The following is a 20,448-nucleotide window of genomic DNA, read 5'->3' as shown; positions in this document are numbered from 1 at the left end:
GCCAGGAGCCTCAGACTGGGGAGGTGCAGCAGAAGACTGAGTGGCAGCGGCAGGCTGCGTAAACAACACCAGAAGGGCATAAGATGTAGTGAAACAGCATAACAGTATTTTAACATATATGTAATGCAACATTAAATGTCATTTTCAAATGCATCACCTTAGTGGTGTGGAATCCACAGTTGCAGACCATGGACCCTCCAAAGAGGGTGGTCTGTCCGTGGACCTGCATGGGGCATGTCTCAATCTGAAAAGACAAGAAGCATTATTTACTGATATTTTCTGCACCATTCATTTTCAGGTGACCTGCATACTACATACTATATAATGAGATACAGATAACTTTGCTTTACCTTCTGATAGAGGTCATACCACTTCCGCTGCCTTGGGGCTGGTCTATTTCCTCCTCCAGAAGGCCAAACCCCAGAGCTGGCAAAAGCCCTCAACCTCATCATCCACTCGCCATCTCCCATGGCCTTGTGGCTCTTTGGCTTTGTGCTCATCTAAACATAACAGGGAAATAAAAGTAAACAAATGCATTTTTGCAAGTACTGGACTACACTGACTTTTTCCCCCACTAAATTATAATGATACAACTATATAAAAAAAGAATTCAAACAAAACTTCAAGCTAACTAAATGATGGCACCCCTTCCGGAAAATGATTTTACAACAAATAAAACATGGTTCATATAGTTTAACACAAACGAACCATGGTTTTGCTACACTAACCACAGTCTAACCATTATATTCATAGTAAAAACTGTGGTTATATAAATGGTAATCAGCTAAATAAACATACTATAGTAAAACCATGGTTAATTTTCTTAAGGGATGACTATTTCTACTACTTATTACATTGCTTTATTTATTCAAGCCAAACTTCAAGCTGACTAAATGGTGTTTATTATTTAAGATTATAGGCAACTGGTGATAAAGTGACCACAGTTTATAAACAGAAACACTTATACTATAGTAAAACCATGGTTATTATAAGTGATGACTTTATCTACAACTATAAGAGGTTTTATTTATTCAAACCAATTTTCAAATGGTGTTTAATATTTAAGATTATAGGCAACTGGTGATAATGTGACCACAGTTTATGAACAGAAACACATATACAATAGTAAAAACATGGTTATTATAAGTGATAACTTTATCTACAACTATAAGAGGTTTTATTTATTAAAACCGAACTTCAAGCTGGCTAAATGGTGTTTAATATGCAAGATTAGAGGCAACTCGTGACGACGTGGCCATAGTTTATAAACAGAAACACTTATTTTACCATAGTAAAACCATGGTTAATATAAGTGATGACGTTATCTACAACTATAAGCTTTTTTTCATTCAAACCGAACTTAAAACTGACTAAATGGTGTTTAATATGTAAGATTATAGGCAACTTGTGATCACGTGATCACCGTTTATGAAGACAATCACTTTTACTATAGTAAAACCACGTAAACATCGCGACAGACAGATCTAGCATACAGAACACCGGTTCCTAATTACATCTCACAAAATAAAGTCATTTAACATGAATTTAATGATGGTTTTATTCATAATTCTCCTCAGAACGTTAGGTTAGCAACTTAGTGATTGCTAAAAGAAAACACTCGACAAAACGACTTTGTGTGAGGGATGAAAATGTAACTAATACATGAACAATTAATAATATAGTCAACAGAAGAAGAAAAACAAACATTTAAAACTTACTTTGCTCGGTAATAACGGAGTTATAGGGGTTTCTGAAGAGCGCGTTTCGTCATCCAATCTCACAATGGATGTAAGCGCGGTGAGTGGCTGTGTCCATTCTCATGCCGCGAAGCGATTGGCTCTCGTCCAATCTCACAATGGACAGCGAGCGATGCGATTGGCACTTGTCCAATCTCACATTGGAAAGCGAGCGACGCGATTGGACGAGGATAGAGCGGCAGAGACAGACGATCCTGATCCAGGTAGCGCCACAGAGACCTACGGCTAGCCTGTCCATGGGTTAGCTTATAAAAAATAGCAGACCTGGACTTTTCCGGCAATGGCGGACTCGCTTTCCACGCTGGAAACCGAGACCCCGTTGGGAAGAAAGAGGGCTAATAGATGCGCCCAACGTGGGGCTCTAACTCACGACCCTGAGATTAAGAGTCTCATGCTCTACCGACTGAGCTAGCCAGGCAATTGGGGTGGACTGCTTCGGGCTGGTGGCGCTCTTTATCCGTGCCTAAATTGCACCCGTGAAAGGGAGCCTCACATTTCGCACAGGCTTGGCATAGCCTCTTGCGGGTAAAGTCAGGGTTAAGCCTAGAGGTAGGCTTAGATTGTACTTTGTTTGTTTGAGCCATATCTGTTGTTGGGGGATACAAATTGACCCAGTAGAGCAGGCCAATAATATGCACAACCCGGAGTTAAAGTTCCGTTTCGGTCTGTCGAGTGAGAGAGCGGTTACCGAAGACAAAGTTCTCAAAATATCCAAAGGCAAAAGTTAGCCATACAACAAAGAGTTGGAGGGACACAACCTCCAAACGGAAGCAAAAACGCTAGTACATATAGGCCTATGCCGAATCGATTGACCTCATGCCTGAGAGACTGATGGTTACAAGTTATCGGTGCCCTCCTTATGAGAACAAAATCCACGTTTGATCGATGTCGTAAGTTATTACGGATGCTCGATGGTGTTTTAAAAGAGTTTTGAGCAGGACCTCTCTGGAACACAGGCCTCCACCACCCGGAACAAAACATGAGCATTCCATCCACGCGCCACAGCAAACATTGACCTTGGCATTATTAGCACCACGCTCTAACCAACTGAGCTAACCGGCCTCTCTCTGTCACATTGTATCCCCAATTTCTCAGAAATATCCTGGTTGCCCTAATCAGGCTGAAGAGATTAAAAGCAAAGCCTAATAATGGGCTCGTCCGGGATTTGAACCCGGACCTCTCGCACCCTAAGCGAGAATCATACCCCTAGACCAACGAACCGAAACATACAGCCTCCCTGCTGCTGTCGGGCGGCAAACATTTCCGCTTGCTACATTCCTGTACGTTATGGAAGAGTTTTAGTTACATGTGAAACAAGTCACACTCCGCAGGCTGGGCTCGAACCCCTGTTCTGCGCGACTAGTGTGTGATCAACTGCGCATTCGCCTTCACATGGTTATCAATGTGACATATCATTATATTGATTGATATTAATTGTGTATATTACTTTAAAAAAAGCATATTACATGTTTATGGTTTAATAAAACTAATACAAATGTTTATTCAAATATGTGTTTTTTGTTTGTGGGATTGATTGATGTGATTTATCTGATTTATTTTAGGACACTTCAAATGTTTTATACACACAAATGCACACAAATATCGAAATGTAATTTTTTTAATTAAAATGAATACACACAAATATTGAAATAAGTACACACACACATAAATATATGGACATACACACAATATATGTGTTGTATACAATATATACTCTATGAAAGAGTGGGTGGGCCCATGTACAGTTTGCACATTCCAGTCCCAAGGCAATTAAAAGCAGCACAATGAATAAGAGTGTGAACAGTATTTATTTACTAAAACTACAAGACATTAATGAACAACAATAAACAACTAACAATGTAGAAATAGGATAGAACATTATGTAATATAAATTAAACAAACAAGACATTACAGAAAGATTGAGAGAAAAAAAAGAACATAACTGTATTTACACATAGATATTTATTTACAGGTATTTACAAACAATCTTTTTTCTGCGTTGGAAGATTTTTATCATGGAGGTGGCTGTCCAGGTTTTTTTCTGCTGGCGCTGTTCTACCAGCCACTCCTCTAAAGATTTGCCACCAGAGACACCCGGGCAAAACGTGGCACTGCCGAAGCGGCTGTGGCCGAACTCCTTGGTTTTGGGCTTGCCACACTTAGAGCATTTGTTATATGCCACTTCAGGGACATATTTCCTTTTGTGGGCTCCACTGGCCTCCTCTTCTGCCCTGCGTCGTCTGTTCCTCTGAGTGAAGCGGGACACAGACACCGGGGCAGTGGGAGCAGGAGCCTCTCGCACGTCAGGAAACACTGGAGTTGGAGCCAGGAGAGGAGCAGCTGAAGCGCCACCTGCACCAGCTGCCAGCAGCGTGGGCGCAGTGTTCAATAAAATGAACTGGGGCAGTGGCACAGGAACTGGGGGAGGAGTAGGAGCTGCTGGGGTAATTGGCCTCACAATTGCAGCACTGGCAGGTCGTCTGCCCGGCCGTAGCTTAGGAGCCTGTCCCGCTCTGTTAGGAGGAAGGACAAACCCGTGCCGGGCCCCTGTTGTGGAGGGAGCCTCATCCAGCTCTTCCCGCGGAGCAGGAAGCTGTGAGCTGGCCACAGCGATGCGGTCTTCTGCAGCAAGGCCCTGGGTAAGGACAGTACCTTCCTGGGTGTTCTCCCTTCGATTAAACCTGCAATCAAAAAATTTATTCATAATAAATAACTGCTATCCCTTTCTTTCAAATGTCAATGTAAAACCATGCTTACCACTGAGTGAGGGTCCTCTGATTCAGCATAAACAGCTGAAGTGACGTGGCCTCCATCAGAGTTTGGCAGTTCAGCACCAGATCTCGGATGTGGTGGTAATCCGTGAGCACCTTAGTCCAACGAGGAAGACGGACTCCATCCTTCTTAGTTGGGGACTTGTGAAGTGCACACAGTTTGATACACATGGCCTCAACTAAGCGACTGGTGCTGGGCCACTGAGCTGGCCCCCCAGGATGACCAATCAGGCACCTCTTCACACTGTCCACACCCGGTGTCACTCCTGTGTTTTTCGGAGCCTTGAAGCGTCCGTGGGTCAGTTTGGGCTGGTGTCTGGGCTGATAGTGGATCTTCCTCTTGTCCCCATTAGGAAGAGCAGTCCACAGACGGATGACCTCTGTGACCTGCTGCTCGTCCAGGTAGAGTGCCTGACGGAGGGACACCAGGAACTTAGCCAGATCCTGCACCTTATCCCAGCCTGCAACGCAATCGGGTCCAAGAACAGGAGCCTGCAGGAAAGTATTACAATAACAATACACAGCATGTTAAATGTCTGAGTGTAAAAGCAAATAGAACCTAATAATGAGAAGCTTACTTACAGGAGCCTGGTCTGCAACACTGGACCCAGTTGATGTTGCAGGAGCAGAGGCAGCACTTGGCTGGACAGAAGGCTGTGGAGGAGACTGCAGAGGAGGCTGAGCAGGGCGCAGAGGAGGAGACTGCAGAGGAGGCTGGGCAGGGCGCAGAGGAGGAGACTGCAGAGGAGGCTGGGCAGGGCGCTGCAGTCCTGTGGGTGGCTGTAGTGAGGATGGTCCTGGTGCAGAGGGACAGGGGTTGAAGACCTGGGGGCCGCTGCTGCTGTGGACTGGGACAGGCTCAATGGGGTCATAGAGGACTGTCACTGTGATGTCCTCAGGTTCCTCCTCAACAAAGCCTTCGTCCTGCACCACCTCATCAGTCATCTACTCCACCAGCCGATCCTCCTCTTCTGGGTTATCCATAACAGTCAGGGATTTCCCAGACTGACTCTACAGATACTCCATACCCAGCATCTCCCCTGCAAAAGAACACACATACAAAGCACATTCACATTATTATAGCTGTAGTGGCTATTTGTCCATAACAAACTGAAACAAAAAAAACAATCAAACTTTTCAAAGTTTGATCGTTTGTAGGCTTGACGCAGTTTAACAGATGAAAAAATTAAAATACTAAACAAGAAGATAATAAGCATAAATGCAAAATAAAGCAAATTCACTTTAGCAAAAGAAAGCAAAGAAATAAGGCTATAAAGGGTCAAATTAAGCCTAAATTAAACAAAGTACAAATAACTCCAACAATAGTTGAATTATATGAAATACAATATAAAAAATGTACACTCAAACACCTGTATAATTTATAATCTTTTGTTTGAGATAACATGAATAATTCTCACCTGTGTAAGCCCCTGGAGGCTGGTAGCGATCATCCAGGGACATCTTCAGCACTTTGCGGCTGAGCCGGTACATTGCCTCCCTCTCAACGCTACTGTAGGTCCTCAGGTCAGTCTTTCCCCTCACTGCTTCATCCATCCGGTCCTGGTTCCAGCGCATCAGGCCTTCCAGGAGATAGGCCTGGAAATGCGCATCACTGGCACTGGTCCCTACAGGTCAAATAAAGTCAAATATTAGTTATCTATGTATTCAGTATGGCAGAATAGGTTATAAAAGTTTAAAGTTTTTGCAGGTTATAAAAGTTATAACCTAACTGGGATGAAGCGATTTAAATGGAGGTGGAAAGACTCCAAGGAGGTGGAGCCACGAGCACAGCGATAGCAGCTGAGCTCCACACCACCCTTCTTCAGTGTGTCTGTCTTCTGGTACAGAGGGAAGCCCCTTTGGGTCCTGAATACAGGCGATGTGCCTCTGCTGGTCTATCCAGACCTGTTGGATTCGCTCGTGGTCCAGCAGTGGTACACCCAGAGTGTCCCTCCCCTTCTCATTGTCCATCTCATCAATGAGCGCCTTGATCCTCAAGGTGGTCTCCTCCACTCCTCTGGTCCGCTTGCGACAGTGCAGTGCCAACTCCTTCCTGGTGATCAGCTTATCCAGAGCCTTCTCTGAGACTGGACCAACTCCTCTGGACTGTAACTCCCCCTGTTTGGCCAACCGTAGAGCAGCGACATCATCTGGATCCAGCTCAAAGATGCTCCTGGAAAGCAGAGCCATGAAGGTGCCGTAGAGCTGATGAGCCTCCGTGATGACACCTGCTGCAAAGCGCCGCATGAAGTGCCAAATGTCTAGGCGCACTTGGAGCTCATCCCACTCTATGAACATGGCTCTGACCTGCGACTGTCTGTGCGCGTGTGGGCTGCAGCAGTCTCTGTCCACATACATGACGGCGGGTGGTGCCACTCCCGCCTCCCTGTACCTCTTCATGAGACCCACCGCCATGGGCCACAATCCATGCCCCTCTGCCGCTGTGAGGACTGACACCAACACCTGGCTGTGCTCATTGCCTACATTAGTGCACCAACCAGCAGTGTTGGCAGCAGCGCCGGCCAGTTTTTTGGTGACCTATGTAAAAAAAAAATACAGTAGAATAAACAAATGTCAGAAAAATTTAAGATAATAACAATTATTATTACTCAAACTTGACTTGTTATACCTTTTTGGTGGAGTCCATCTTGAGGACAGAGCCAAAGACTGAGGTTATTTTGGCCTTGACCTCAGGTAGCCGCGAGAGGACGTCCCTGGCATACACAGACAACAGCCACTTGGGTTTGGGGATGGGTGGGAGGGGCGGGGGCGCAGAAAAGAGTGGAGGCTCAACGATGGAGGAGTCTGTGAAGGGCTCACAGACAGTGAGGTACTCCAGCGTCCGCTGTGACCACGCTGAGGTGTGTTGCTCCTGCAGCTTTTTGTGAAGCTGTGTGACACTGTTGCCCCGGGTCCTCTCCCACATCATTATGACTACACGGTAGTCACACGAGTACCTACAGACAGTCAAATAATTCTGTTCAGTGCCACATCTTATTATTTCAATGTTAATATCAGTAAATCAATGTATTTGATTTTATACAGTACAACAAATTACAGTGCATTGCTCTAAATATGAATGTATTTTACCTGTATGTCAGAATGGCGGGGAATTTTCTGCGTTGTCCCATGTCGAGCTGTCCCAGGATGTCTTCAGACCAGGCTGGATACTTCTTCTTGCACCCTTTCCACTCCAGATACTCTGTGGCCATGTCATACCACCCGTCTATGTCCAGGACCTTGCGCACAGTGCGATAAAGGCCAGCAGCTGTAAGCTTGTGGTTATTGCAGGCTGGCTGGACACAGACAAGTGGAATGGACCACATCTTCAGCGGCATCAAGAGGAACAGAGGGCGGCAGAAGAAGATATCAGGAAAAGTAGGGGGCTGGGTGAAGACGGTCGGGGGCTGGGGAGGATACCACCAAAAGTTGGGATGTGGCGTCAGCTCAGGCTTCCCTGTTTTTATGTTGGCCCTGAACAGAGTCTTCCTGATCCAGTCCTGCTGGAAAGATGGGAGTTGCTCTTTCCAGTGGACAGGAAGCTCTGCAGGCGACTGGGACACCTGGCCAGGGGTCCACAATGCTGGAGGAGCAGGAACAGGGGCAGGGGCAGTAGCACGAGCCGGGGCAGGAGCAGGGCCTCTCGAGCCTGCAGTGGCTGGAACGTAAAAAAACACAACAAAATTATCTTATTGTTTTAGACTTTCACTGCATGACTTTCTCGGCTCTGACTGTATATCATGGTAAAGTTGCAGGTTCACATGTACAGAAGAAAACGTGTGCTATTACACGCTAGCTAGCTTTATTGGCATGTTTAATTGTCTAAAAACAAACACTGTTTATGAATAAATAATGATCGATTATACAGTAGTGAAGAATAGACTTACCTGTTGCAAAGATTGCAAAGATGACGATAATAATAGCGGTCGCCGATTGGTCAAAAGTAAGCCACAGGAGTAGAGCCAGGAGAGAAACGCGATTGGTCAAAAGTAAGCCACAGGAGAGAAAGGCGATTGGTCAAAAGTAAGCCACAGGAGAGAAACACGATTGGTCAAAAGTAAGCCACAGGAGAGAACGCGATTGGTCAAATGTAAGCCACAGCAGAGAAACACAATTGGCTCACGTGGGCTTACTTTGGGCTTACTTTGGCTCAATCGGTAGGAAGCAGTAGGCGCAAGCGAGAGTTAGCGGGATCGATGCCTGCATTCTCCAGTGCTGTCCATCCTTTTTACGCCCCCTTCAAGGGGCACTCCCTAGATAAGCTCTTGCGGCTCAGTGCTGCCAAAAAGTTTTTTCGAACGAGGTACTGCACACATTCCTGGCAAAAGCAGGTCCCACCGAGATTTGAACTCTGATCGCTGGATTCAGAGCCCAGAGTGCTAACCATTACACCATGGAACCACGGCGTGTGTCAACTTTTCCCATGAGCAGCAGAGATTTAAGTCATTGAGTCCAGAAGCACGATTGCAAGGAGCAAATGAAGCCTATGCTTTTTAAGCCCATGTTTCCCCAATTCCGAATCGGTTTGAGAGTGCCAATTTCACCGCCACGTCAGCAGTTGCGCATCACCTCTGTTTTTTCCCTCCCTTCCGCAAATAACCTAAAAAGGTTCCACCGAGATTTGAACTCGGATCGCTGGATTCAAAGCCCAGAGTGCTAACCATTACACCATGGAACCAACACATACTGTTAGCTGGCTGTCTGAAAGGCAGATAGCGATGAGGCTAGGTGGAATCATGTAGACTAAAAGAGGCAGACCTGGTTCCTCTGCCGAAAACCGGGATTGAACCAGGGACCTTTAGATCTTCAGTCTAACACTCTCCCAACTGAGCTATTTCTGCCAGAAACTTGTGCGGTTTAGCCAGCACAGATGTCTGGCAGACCGCCCGTCATTTTCGAGAAGAGCAGAGCGAAGGTCCCAGAGAGAAAATGAGTGGCCCGTATGGGTTTCGAACCAGCGACCTTGGCATTATTAGCACCACGCTCTAACCAACTGAACTAACCGCCTCTCTCTGGCACATTTTATCCCCAATGTCTCAGAAATATCCTGTTTGCACTAATCAGGCTGAAGAGATTAAAAGCAAAGCCTAATAATGGGCTCGTCCGGGATTTGAACCCGGGACCTCTCGCACCCGAAGCGAGAATCATACCCCTAGACCAACGAGCCGAAACATATGTCCTCCCTGCTGATGCCAGGCCGCAAACATTTCAGCTTGCATGGCTTAAAGTGCAATTTTTTGATTAAATCTACAATTAAAAGGTAGCCAGTGCAAAGTTGCCAGCACAGAGGAAGTCAAGTCAAGTCAAGTCATCCTCATTTATATAGCGCTTTTAACAATGTAGATTGTTTCAAAGCAGCTTTACAGAGATAAACATATAATTTAAGGTAACAGAGTTTGGTTTGGTTTTATAGTGGTTCTTGAAAAATGTTTTTTCCAGCTAAAGTTAGTTTTGATTGATTCACTTCCGTCTAAATGATCATTTGTTATTAAATTAGTGGCCGCTAAGATGACACCGTTCTCTCTAAACAGACTTTAAACGTGAACCTGTGATAGACGCTGATGGCGTTCACATGCGCATTAAGAATTGATTCTATAGTTATGTTCGTTTGAATATATGTGCGAAGGTTTGTAATTCTTACAAACCATGCCTAAACAAACTACTTGTCTTGTCTATAAATTTTGATGCAGAATTTTATTTTATCTTATCACTTCGGGTAGGTACGCGAACCAAAAAATTCCACAACGCTTTATCTGTAGAGTGGTATAGGGATCCTCCATAGGGAGAGGCTAGTTGGCACTTCAGCACTGCATTGTCATCGGGTCCAGGCGAAAGTCCTTCGTCAGATCTGGAAACGGCCTGGATCCGGCAGGTTGCGGGAAAACCTCGGGATAAAGAAAGACACTAAAATTAGCGTAGATGCCATTCTTCTTATGATGTAACGAGTACATCATTATTTAATGGAAGTGTTCCCAGTTCCGGCTGACCTAATCTAAGCAGCCTAATATTGAATTATAGAAGTCTATAGAGTGTTATGTGAATGCTAGGTCAAAGAGATGTGTTTTTAGTCTAGCTTTGAACTGACAGACTGTGTCTGCTTCCCGGACAATGTTAGGAAGATTGTTCCAAAGTTTTGGTGCTAAATAGGAAAAGGATCTACCGCCAGCAGTCGATTTAGATATTCTAGGTATTATCAACCGGCCAGAACTTTGAGATCGGAATAGACGTGAAGGACTATAATGCGTTAAGAGCTCGCTCAAGTACTGGGGAGCTAAACCATTTAGTGCTTTGTAAGTAATCAGCAATATTTTAAAATTTATACGATGTTTAATAGGGAGCCAATGCAGTGTTGACAGAACCGGGCTAATATGGTCGTACTTCCTGGTTCTGGTAAGAACTCTAGCGGCTGCGTTTTGAACTAGCTGTAGTTTGTTTATTAAGCGTGCAGGGCAACCACCCAGTAGAGCATTACAATAATCTAGCCTTGATGTCATGAACGCATGAACTAGTTGTTCTGCATTTGTCAATGAGAGCATATGACGTAATTTAGATATATTTTTAAGATGGAAAATTTCGGTTTTACAGATACTAGACACGTGACTTTCAAATGAAAGATTGGTATCAAAGAGCACAGCCAGGTTCCTAACTGACGACGAAGACTTAACAGAGCAGCCATCAAGTGTTAGACGGTATTCTAGGTTATTACGTGTGGAAGTTTTTTGTCCAATAATTAAAATTTCTGTTTTTTCAGAATTTAGTAGTAGGAAATTACTAGTCATCCAATTTTTTATATCAACTATGCATTCCGATAATTTTGTGAATTGGTGACTTTCGTTAGGTTTGGAAGAAATATAGAGCTGAGTATCATCAGCATAACAGTGAAAGCTAATTCCATGTTTCCTAATGATATCTCCTAAAGGTAGCATGTACAGAGTGAAAAGCAGCGGCCCGATAACTGAGCCTTGTGGTACACCATACTGAACTTGTGATCGATAAGACATCTCTTCATTTACTGCTACAAACTGATAGCGGTCAGTTAAATATGATTTAAACCATGCTAGTGCAATTCCACTAATGCCAACATAGTTTTCTAGTATATTTAAGAGAATGTTGTGGTCAATGGTGTCAAATGCAGCACTAAGATCAAGTAACACTAATAGAGAGATACAACCACGATCGGATGATAAGAGCAAATCATTTGTGAATCTAATGATAGCTGTCTCAGTGCTATGGTGCGGTCTAAATCCTAACTGGAAATCCTCGCAGATATCATTTCCTTCCAGAAAGGAACACAGTTGTGAGGATACTGCTTTTACTAGTATCTTTGACAGAAAAGGTAGATTTGAGATCGGCCTGTAATTGACTAATTCTGTTGGATCAAGTTGCGTTTTTTTAACAAGTGGTTTAATCATAGCCAGCTTAAAGGTTTTTGGTACGTATCCTAGAGACAAAGACGAATTAATGATGTTAAGAAGAGGATCTATGACTTCTGGAAGCATCTCTTTCAGTAGTTTAGTCGGTATAGGGTTGTGATGTAGCTCAGGGTTCGTGTGTGGGTGATGGAAGGAGACTCGGGGTCGACAAGTAGTGGAGCTCGTGCACTTTATTAAAGATCCTCTTTGCACAGCGCTTTCTTGCGCTCTCAAAATTAACTCAAAACAAAACACTCAATTTTCAAATGTAAGGCAATACTCTTCCCGCTGACTACAGCTTCTCAGATCCCCAACGAGGCAGCACTCTTTCCACTGTTCACAGCTTCATGAACATTTCGTCCCGATCGTCAGCGTGCACGAGCTTCCAGTCTCTCCCTCTCCACCGTTATCAGCACAGCCCGCTTATATGCGGTCTCCTCACGCCAATTACTGAAATCACAAACAGGTGTTCGTCATTTGAACTTGACCCACTTACTCACCGCTCGGCTCCGCCCTCGCTCTCCTGCTACAGACTCCGCTGAACCACGCCCCCCTCGCCACATACCCCCACCGCCCGTCTCAGGCCGGGGAGCCGTCCGGCCTGCAGCCCCCCCCCCCCCCCCCCCCGGGAGAGGAAGTCGGCCACAGCCATCTGTGCACCCGGCCTGTGGATCACCTTGAATTTAAAAGGCTGTAAAGCTAGATACCAACGGGTGATCCGCGCGTTGGTATCTTTCATGCGGTGAAGCCACTGCAGAGGAGCGTGGTCCGAACAGAGGGTGAACTCTCGCCCCAGGAGATAATAGCGGAGAGTGAGGACGGCCCATTTGATGGCAAGGGCTTCTTTCTCAATGGTGCTGTACATAGTCTCTCTCTTTGAGAGCTTACGACTGATGTACAGCACCGGCCGTTCCTCACCCTCCATCTCCTGGGACAAGACGGCTCCCAGCCCCCTGTCCGACGCGTCAGTCTGCAGAAAAAAAGGGAGAGAAAAGTTAGGAGCCTGTAATAGCGGCCCGCCACACAGGGCAGCCTTTATCTGGGTGAAAGCCTGCTGACACTGCTCCGTCCACTGGACGGTATCTGGTGCCTCCTTTTTAGTTAGATCAGTCAGCGGGCTAGCAAGGTCCGAATAATTAGGTACAAACCTTCTGTAATATCCTGCTAGCCCCAGGAACTGTCTAACCTCCTTTTTGGTCTTAGGTCTTGGACAGGTCGCAACTGCTGCCGTCTTATCAATTTGGGGACGCACCTGCCCATGACCCAAGTGAAAGCCCAGATACCTGACTTCCACGCGCCCAATCGCACACTTCTTTGGGTTGGCCGTGAGCCCCGCCTCTCGCAGCGTCCTGAGGATAGCTCGCAAGTGCTGCATATGCCGCTGCCAGTCATTACTATAGATGATAATATCATCCAAGTACGCCGCGGCATATGCAGCATGCGGCCGGAGGATTCTATCCATCAGGCGCTGAAAGGTGGCAGGTGCCCCGAACAAGCCGAAAGGAAGGGTGACAAATTGGTGTAATCCAAACGGCGTCGTGAAAGCGGTTTTTTCTTTAGTCATTGGAGTCAAGGGGATCTGCCAATAACCCTTTGTTAAATCCAGTGTCGAGTAAAATCGAGCCGTGCCGAGCCGATCAAGCAATTCGTCCACCCGTGGCATTGGATATGCATCGAACTTCGATACAGCATTCACCTTACGATAATCCACACAGAACCGCACTGAGCCGTCAGTTTTAGGCACTAAAACTATCGGGCTCGCCCAGTCACTGTTGGATTCTTCTATTACTCCCATATCCAGCATAGCCTCTAATTCAGCCTGAACTACTTTCTTTTTATGCTCAGGCAATCTATATGGCCGGCTGCGTACCACCACACCCGGTTCGGTCTCAACATGGTGCTGTATGAGGTTTGTTCGACCAGGGAGGGGCGAGAACACATCAGCAAACTCTGTTTGTAAGTTTCGAATGTCAGCGATCTGGGACGGTGAGAGGTGATCTCCGCAAATGGCCAGAGCGGAGGATTGAGACTTTAAATTCGCCTCTGGCCCGAGATCCTCCTCCCCACTCACTACCGTCGCCAGCATCGCTGACTCCGCCTCATTCCACTTTTTTAACAGGTTGAGGTGGTAAATCTGATGTGCTCCGTCCCTATCTGATCGAAGGACCTCATAGTTGAGATCCCCGACTCGCCGTGTGACCACAAACGGTCCTTGCCACTTGGCGAGTAATTTAGAGCTGGATGTGGGAAGCAATACAAGCACTTTATCTCCCGGTGCAAATTTACGTAGTTTAGCCCCCCTGTTGTACAGCCGACTTTGCTTGTCCTGGGCCTGTAACAAATTCTCCATAGAGAGCCGCCCCAACGTGTGGAGTTTTGTTCTCAGGTCCAGGACGTATTGAATTTCGTTTTTGCTATCCGAAGGTCCGTCCTCCCAAGCTTCCCTAAGTACATCCAGCACCCCGCGGGGCTGGCGACCAAAGAGCAGCTCGAAAGGGGAAAACCCCGTGGAGGCTTGGGGGACCTCGCGTACAGCGAACAAGAGGGGTTCTAACCACTTATCCCAATTTTTGGCGTCTTCCTGTACGAACTTACGAATCATGGACTTCAACGTGCGATTAAATCGTTCTACCAAGCCGTCCGTTTGTGGGTGATAGACGCTGGTACGAATCGATTTAATACCCAATAATTCGTACAGTTCGCGAATTGTGCGTGACATAAACGCCGTGCCCTGATCGGTGAGAATCTCTTTCGGGATTCCCACCCGGGAGATTAATTGAAACAGTGCACTCGCAACACTTTTAGCGGATATGTTGCGAAGCGGCACTGCTTCGGGGTATCGCGTTGCATAATCCACCAGAACTAATGCAAAGCGATGCCCCCGTGCGGATCGTTCTAACGGCCCGATGAGGTCCATGGCAATTCTCTCAAAGGGGACCTCTATTAATGGAAGGGGGCACAAAGGTGCTTTTCGGTTGGCCGGTGGATTCACCAACTGACATTCACGACAAGACGCGCACCACCTGCGCACATTCTCGTGAATGCCTGGCCAGAAAAATCGGGTCATTAGACGATTCAGTGTAGCTGCTTGCCCTAAATGCCCAGCCATCGGATTACAGTGAGCCGTCTGAAAAAGCATTTCCCGGCGGCTCTTTGGAACTAACAACTGAGTTGTATCTTGTTTTGTCTGGGTATCCTGGGTCACCCGATACAACTTATCTTTTATCACGGCAAAATAAGGATACGAGAGCGGTTGGTCTGGGTGGACAGGCTGACCGTCGATCACGCGGACCTGATCAAACGCATTTTTAAGCGTATCATCTCGGGACTGTTCCAGAGGAAAATCATCGCGTTCAAAAAGGATTTCCCTTTCTGAAGCGCTCCGTTCCTCTGAGACAGACCCCGAGGGTCCCGGCACAGCCTCTCCAACCTGAATCACCGCTCTCTTCTCCTGCCTTCTTTTAATCCCAGAAACACCCGTACATAAATAAGCCAATAATGTTTTAAACCCCGGCCAATTGGTTCCCAAAATCAACGGGTGCTGGAGGTGCTGGTTAACTGCCACCTCTACACTATGCTTTTTCCCCCGAAATTGGATAGTGACTGGCACTAAGGGGTAACCCACCACCTCACCGTGCACACACCGCACCTTAACCACGCGGCTCCTATCCAATGCCACTGGATGAATCAAACTTTGATGGATGGAGGTCTGGTTACAACCTGAATCCACCAAAGCTTGATAGGTACCCCCCTTTACACTTACTGGTATCTGGTACAACCCAGCTTGATCGGGGGCAACCTGTGGCGCGTCGGGGACCCTGACCAGAGTTCCGACCTCCATCACCGGGCACCTATCCACGAAGTGCCCAGGGTCCCCGCAACGCCAGCAGGCCGGCCCAGGCCTCCCCGCCATCCCAGTGGCGGGAAGTGGGTCAGGTGATTGACGTGAGAAGACCGCAGGGGCCGGGGTTGGCGGACCGCCAACCATCGATGGGGTTCCCCGGGGCGGCGCACGTGGTGCAGGGGCCGGATCAGCTGCAGGGCTGGTCCTCCAGCGGGGCGCCGGGCGTGGTGGAAAGCCACCTCGGGACCTGGGAGCAGGGACAGGGCGAGAGAGAGAGGGAGAAGGGAGAGAGAGAGAGAGAGATGTCGGTAGGGGCTCGCCGACCCCTGGGCACGCCACCAGCTGGTCCTCTGCCAATTGGATGGCCTGGTCCAGCGACGTCGGGCGGTGGCACTGGACCCACTGTGCGGTCTTCTTTGGCAGACGGGCGATGAACTGTTCCAGTACCACCACCTCGATGACTCCATCGACGTCGCGGGCCTCGGCCATCAGCCATCTGCGGCACGCGTCCCGGAGCTGTTGCGCAAAGATAAAGGGCCGGCCGGATTCCCCGAACTCCATGGAGCGGAACTGCTGACGACTCTGCTCCGGGGACCGGCCGACCCGCTGAAGAATGGCGCGTTTCAGGTCTTCATAGACCAGGAGGTTGCGGACTGGCAGCTGCTGGGCGGCGATCTGCGCTTCGCCCGAGAGCAGCGGGATCAGACGCATGGGCCAGTCCGCGGGCGGCCAGCACCCGGCCTCGGCCGACTTCTCAAAGAGGTCCAGGAACGCCTCCGGGTCATCCTGGGGACCCATCTTGTGGAGGGGAAGGGCCGTGGCCAGGGCCGACGAAGTAGACGCCCGAGCCTCCCGGTCTAGCCAGCTCCGGAACTGCTCGCGGTCCTCATGCTGGGTCTGGAGGAGTGCCTCGAAACGGCGCTGTTGCTGATCCTCCATCTTCAGCAGAGCCTCCTGGTGTTGTTGGTGGAGTCCCGCGAGCGCGTGGATGATGTCCGCAAATGGCGATGACAGAGCGGTTCTAGCGGCGGCCTCTCCTTCCATCCCGGGTTTCGGCACCAGTGTGATGTAGCTCAGGGTTCGTGTGTGGGTGATGGAAGGAGACTCGGGGTCGGCAAGTAGTGGAGCTCGTGCACTTTATTAAAGATCCTCTTTGCACAGCGCTTTCTTGCGCTCTCAAAATTAACTCAAAACAAAACACTCAATTTTCAAATGTAAGGCAATACTCTTCCCGCTGACTACAGCTTCTCAGATCCCCAACGAGGCAGCACTCTTTCCACTGTTCACAGCTTCATGAACATTTCGTCCCGATCGTCAGCGTGCACGAGCTTCCAGTCTCTCCCTCTCCACCGTTATCAGCACAGCCCGCTTATATGCGGTCTCCTCACGCCAATTACTGAAATCACAAACAGGTGTTCGTCATTTGAACTTGACCCACTTACTCACCGCTCGGCTCCGCCCTCGCTCTCCTGCTACAGACTCCGCTGAACCACGCCCCCCTCGCCACAAGGGTCTAACATACATGTTGTCGATTTAGATTAATTAACGAGTTTGCAAAATTCTTCCTCTTTTATGGCAATGAATGAATCAAATTTTACCTCAGGGAGACTATAATGCACTCCTGATGCAATGCTGTAGTAGACGGTTGCATAGTTATAATTTTGTCCCTAATATTATCAATCTTATAAGTGAGGAAGTTCATAAAGTCATTACTGCTGTGTTTCTTGGAAACTTCTGGGCTTGAAGCTATCTTTTTCGTTAGTGTAGCCACTTTTTCAAATAAATACCTAGGATTATGTTTATTTTCTTCTAATAGGGTTGAAAAATAAGCAGATCTAGCTGCTTTTAAAGCCTCTCTGTAAGCAATCGAGCTCTTCTTCCATGAAATCCGAAATACCTCTAGTTTTGATTCCTTCCAGTTGCGCTCCATTTTTCTGGCTGCTCTCTTAAGGGCCCGGGTGTGCTCGTTGTACCACGGCGTTGAACTATTTTCTTTAATCTTCTTTAAGCGCAACGGAGCAACTGTGTCTAAAGTGCTGGAAAGGAGAGAGTTAAAAGTTTCTGTTGCAATATCAAGTTCTTCTAAGCTATCTGGGATGCTTAGATGATGAAACTGATTAGGAAGATTATTGATAAAGCAATCTTTAGTGGCAGAAGTGATAGGTCTAACATACTTGTAACATGGAGTTGGCTTTGCAGCCTTGGTTAAATGAAGTTTACACGAGACTAGATAATGATCTGAGAGGTCGTCGCTCTGCTGCAGAATTTCAACAGCATCAACATTGATTCCATGTGATAATATTAGATCTAGAGTATGATTACGACAATGAGTAGGTCCTGACACGTGTTGTCTAACTCCAATAGAGTTAAGAATGTCTTTAAATGCCAATCCCAATGCATCTTTTTCATTATCTACATGTATATTAAAATCACCAACAATTAGGACTTTATCTGCAGTCAATACTAATTCTGATAGAAAGTCAGCAAATTCTTTGATAAAATCTTTATGGTGCCCTGGTGGCCTGTATACAGTTGCCAGCAGAATTCTCAAACTTGATTTATCGTTTACATTATATATTTTTAGATTAAGCACCAACACTTCGAAAGAAGTATATTTAAAACTAGATTTTTTAGTGGTTTTAAAAATATTACTATAAATTACAGCAACACCTCCCCCTTTGCCTTTCAGGCGAGGTTCATGTTTATAACAGTAATCATGGGGGTGGACTCATTTAAAGTAATGTAATCGTCTGGTTTTAGCCAGGTTTCTGTCATACACAGCACATCTAGGTTATAATCTGAGATCATTTCATTAACTATGAGCGCCTTTGAAGTAAGGGATCGGATATTCAGCAACCCAAGCTTTATCGTTTGTTCATCTGTATTATATCTATTTTTTATTTGTTGAATATCAATTACATTTTTAACCTTAGATCGGTTTGGAAGTTTTTTTGGATTTCCAAATTCGGGGAACAGACACAGCCTCTATATGATGATATCTTGGTGAAAGAGGCTCTATGTGATGGGATTTATCTGACATTGGTGACGCAAGGCCCCATGCAGACGGTCGGTTTAGCCAGTTTGTCTGCTTCCTGACCTGAGCCCCAGATTGTCATGTTTTGTCTCTAAGACTATGAGCCAAATTACTAGAGAGAAGAGCAGCACCATCCCAGGAGGGATGAATACCATCTCTTTTCAACAGGCCAGGTTTGCCCCAAAAACTTTTCCAATTGTCTATGAATTCTATATTATTTTGCGGACACCACTTAGACAGCCAGCCATTGAGTGATGAAAATCTACTAACTATCTCATCACTCCTTCTAACAGGAAGGGGGCCAGAGCAAATTACAGTGCCTGACATCGTACTTGCGAGTTCAAACACCTCTTTAATATTAATTTTGGTGATCTCCGACTGGCGAAGTCGAACATCATTAGTGCCGAAGTGAATAACAATCTTAGAGAATTTACGATTAGCATTAGCCAGCACTTTTAAATTTGCTTTGATGTCAGGCGCTCTGGCTCCCGGCAAAAATGTGACTTTGTTGGCTGGTGTCCCTATTTTCACGTTCCGTGTAATAGAATCACCAATTACCAGGGCACAATCAACAGAATTCTCAGTGGGTGTTTCACTGAGTGGGGCAAATGGATTTGTTGTGGTGGGCGGAGCAGAAGAGTGGTTTTTTGATCCGCGACTAGAGCGATCCCTCACTGTCACCCATCTGCCTGGCTGCACAGGCAATAATTCAGCCAGAACCGAATCATATGAAGACTTCACTATGCTAGGCGCATCCAAAATAGTATCTAAAGCTCTAGCACACTTACTATCCTCAATTAAAGTTTGGATGCGTGTTTCTAATTCTGAAATCTTCTCCGTCAGCCTGACTGTCTCCTTGCATTTATCACATATAAACCCTATATTGCCGACTGGGAAGGCTAAGCTAAACATGTAACATGAAGTGCAGGTGACAATAACAGGACAAGACATTACTCACCGTATTTGTTGACTGATTCTTACTCACCTGGGCTTTTTATGAACTCAGAGGCGCGGGCGCACGAGAGAAAAATAAATAAATAACTGAACGCACGGGTGGCGCGTTAACAGGCTAGCGAGTTACTAGCGTGTTGTGCTAACAATAACGGAAGCTAGCGATGTCAGATTAATCTGAGATGTTGTCTAAGCTGTATTTATTAGTATAAACAACTAGAAATGGTAGTAAATGATGGTTCAAAACAGAAAGAAATACAAAGCTAATACGAGGCTTAGACGGAGCTTACAGCCTCGAAGCAAACGCGGCCTGGAAATGCGGCCTCTTTTTTTGTGGTCATTGGAAATCACGCTGCAGCACCTGCACACGTACTAGGGATCGCGCCTCGTCTTTGTCTTTGAGAGCGATGGACACCTTCTCTCTATCATCGAGGGGAATTAGCTCAAATGGTAGAGCGCTCGCTTAGCATAAGAAGGGGTCCAATCTTTGCGCCCTGCACGCAAGCGAAAAGGACGCAGAAAACGTGAAAAAACGCACAAATTTGCCCTGCAACAATATTCGGGCTATATTCCTGTATGTTATTGAAGAGTTTTAGTTACATGTGAAACAAGTCACACTCCACGGGCTGGGCTCGAACCCGTGTTATGCGCGACTAGTGTGTGATCAACTGCGCATGCG

The 20,448-nt window shown here is 46.6% G+C and overlaps 5 non-coding genes across 5 annotated transcripts; all 5 read right to left on the bottom strand.

Moving 5' to 3' along the window:
* Positions 1–2,102: 2,102 nt before the first annotated feature.
* Positions 2,103–2,175, bottom strand: trnak-cuu (transfer RNA lysine (anticodon CUU)). The gene has a single exon. It is a non-coding gene; the product is annotated as a tRNA-Lys (tRNA).
* Positions 2,176–2,907: 732 nt separating this feature from the next.
* trnap-agg (transfer RNA proline (anticodon AGG)) lies at positions 2,908–2,978 on the bottom strand. The gene has a single exon. It is a non-coding gene; the product is annotated as a tRNA-Pro (tRNA).
* A 5,879-nt stretch (positions 2,979–8,857) lies between these two features.
* Positions 8,858–8,929, bottom strand: trnaq-cug (transfer RNA glutamine (anticodon CUG)). The gene has a single exon. It is a non-coding gene; the product is annotated as a tRNA-Gln (tRNA).
* A 205-nt stretch (positions 8,930–9,134) lies between these two features.
* On the bottom strand, positions 9,135–9,206 carry trnaq-uug (transfer RNA glutamine (anticodon UUG)). The gene has a single exon. It is a non-coding gene; the product is annotated as a tRNA-Gln (tRNA).
* Positions 9,207–9,623: 417 nt separating this feature from the next.
* On the bottom strand, positions 9,624–9,695 carry trnap-cgg (transfer RNA proline (anticodon CGG)). Its single transcript has one exon. It is a non-coding gene; the product is annotated as a tRNA-Pro (tRNA).
* Positions 9,696–20,448: the final 10,753 nt, after the last annotated feature.

This window comes from Siphateles boraxobius, unplaced genomic scaffold (assembly GCF_051911475.1).
Source record: "Siphateles boraxobius isolate OS27281-9 unplaced genomic scaffold, OSU_SipBor_1 19, whole genome shotgun sequence".
In the NCBI taxonomy this organism is placed as follows: Eukaryota; Metazoa; Chordata; class Actinopteri; order Cypriniformes; family Leuciscidae; genus Siphateles; species Siphateles boraxobius.
Note: the sequence above shows the minus strand (reverse complement) of the source record. Positions and strands in the feature narration are given on the sequence as shown.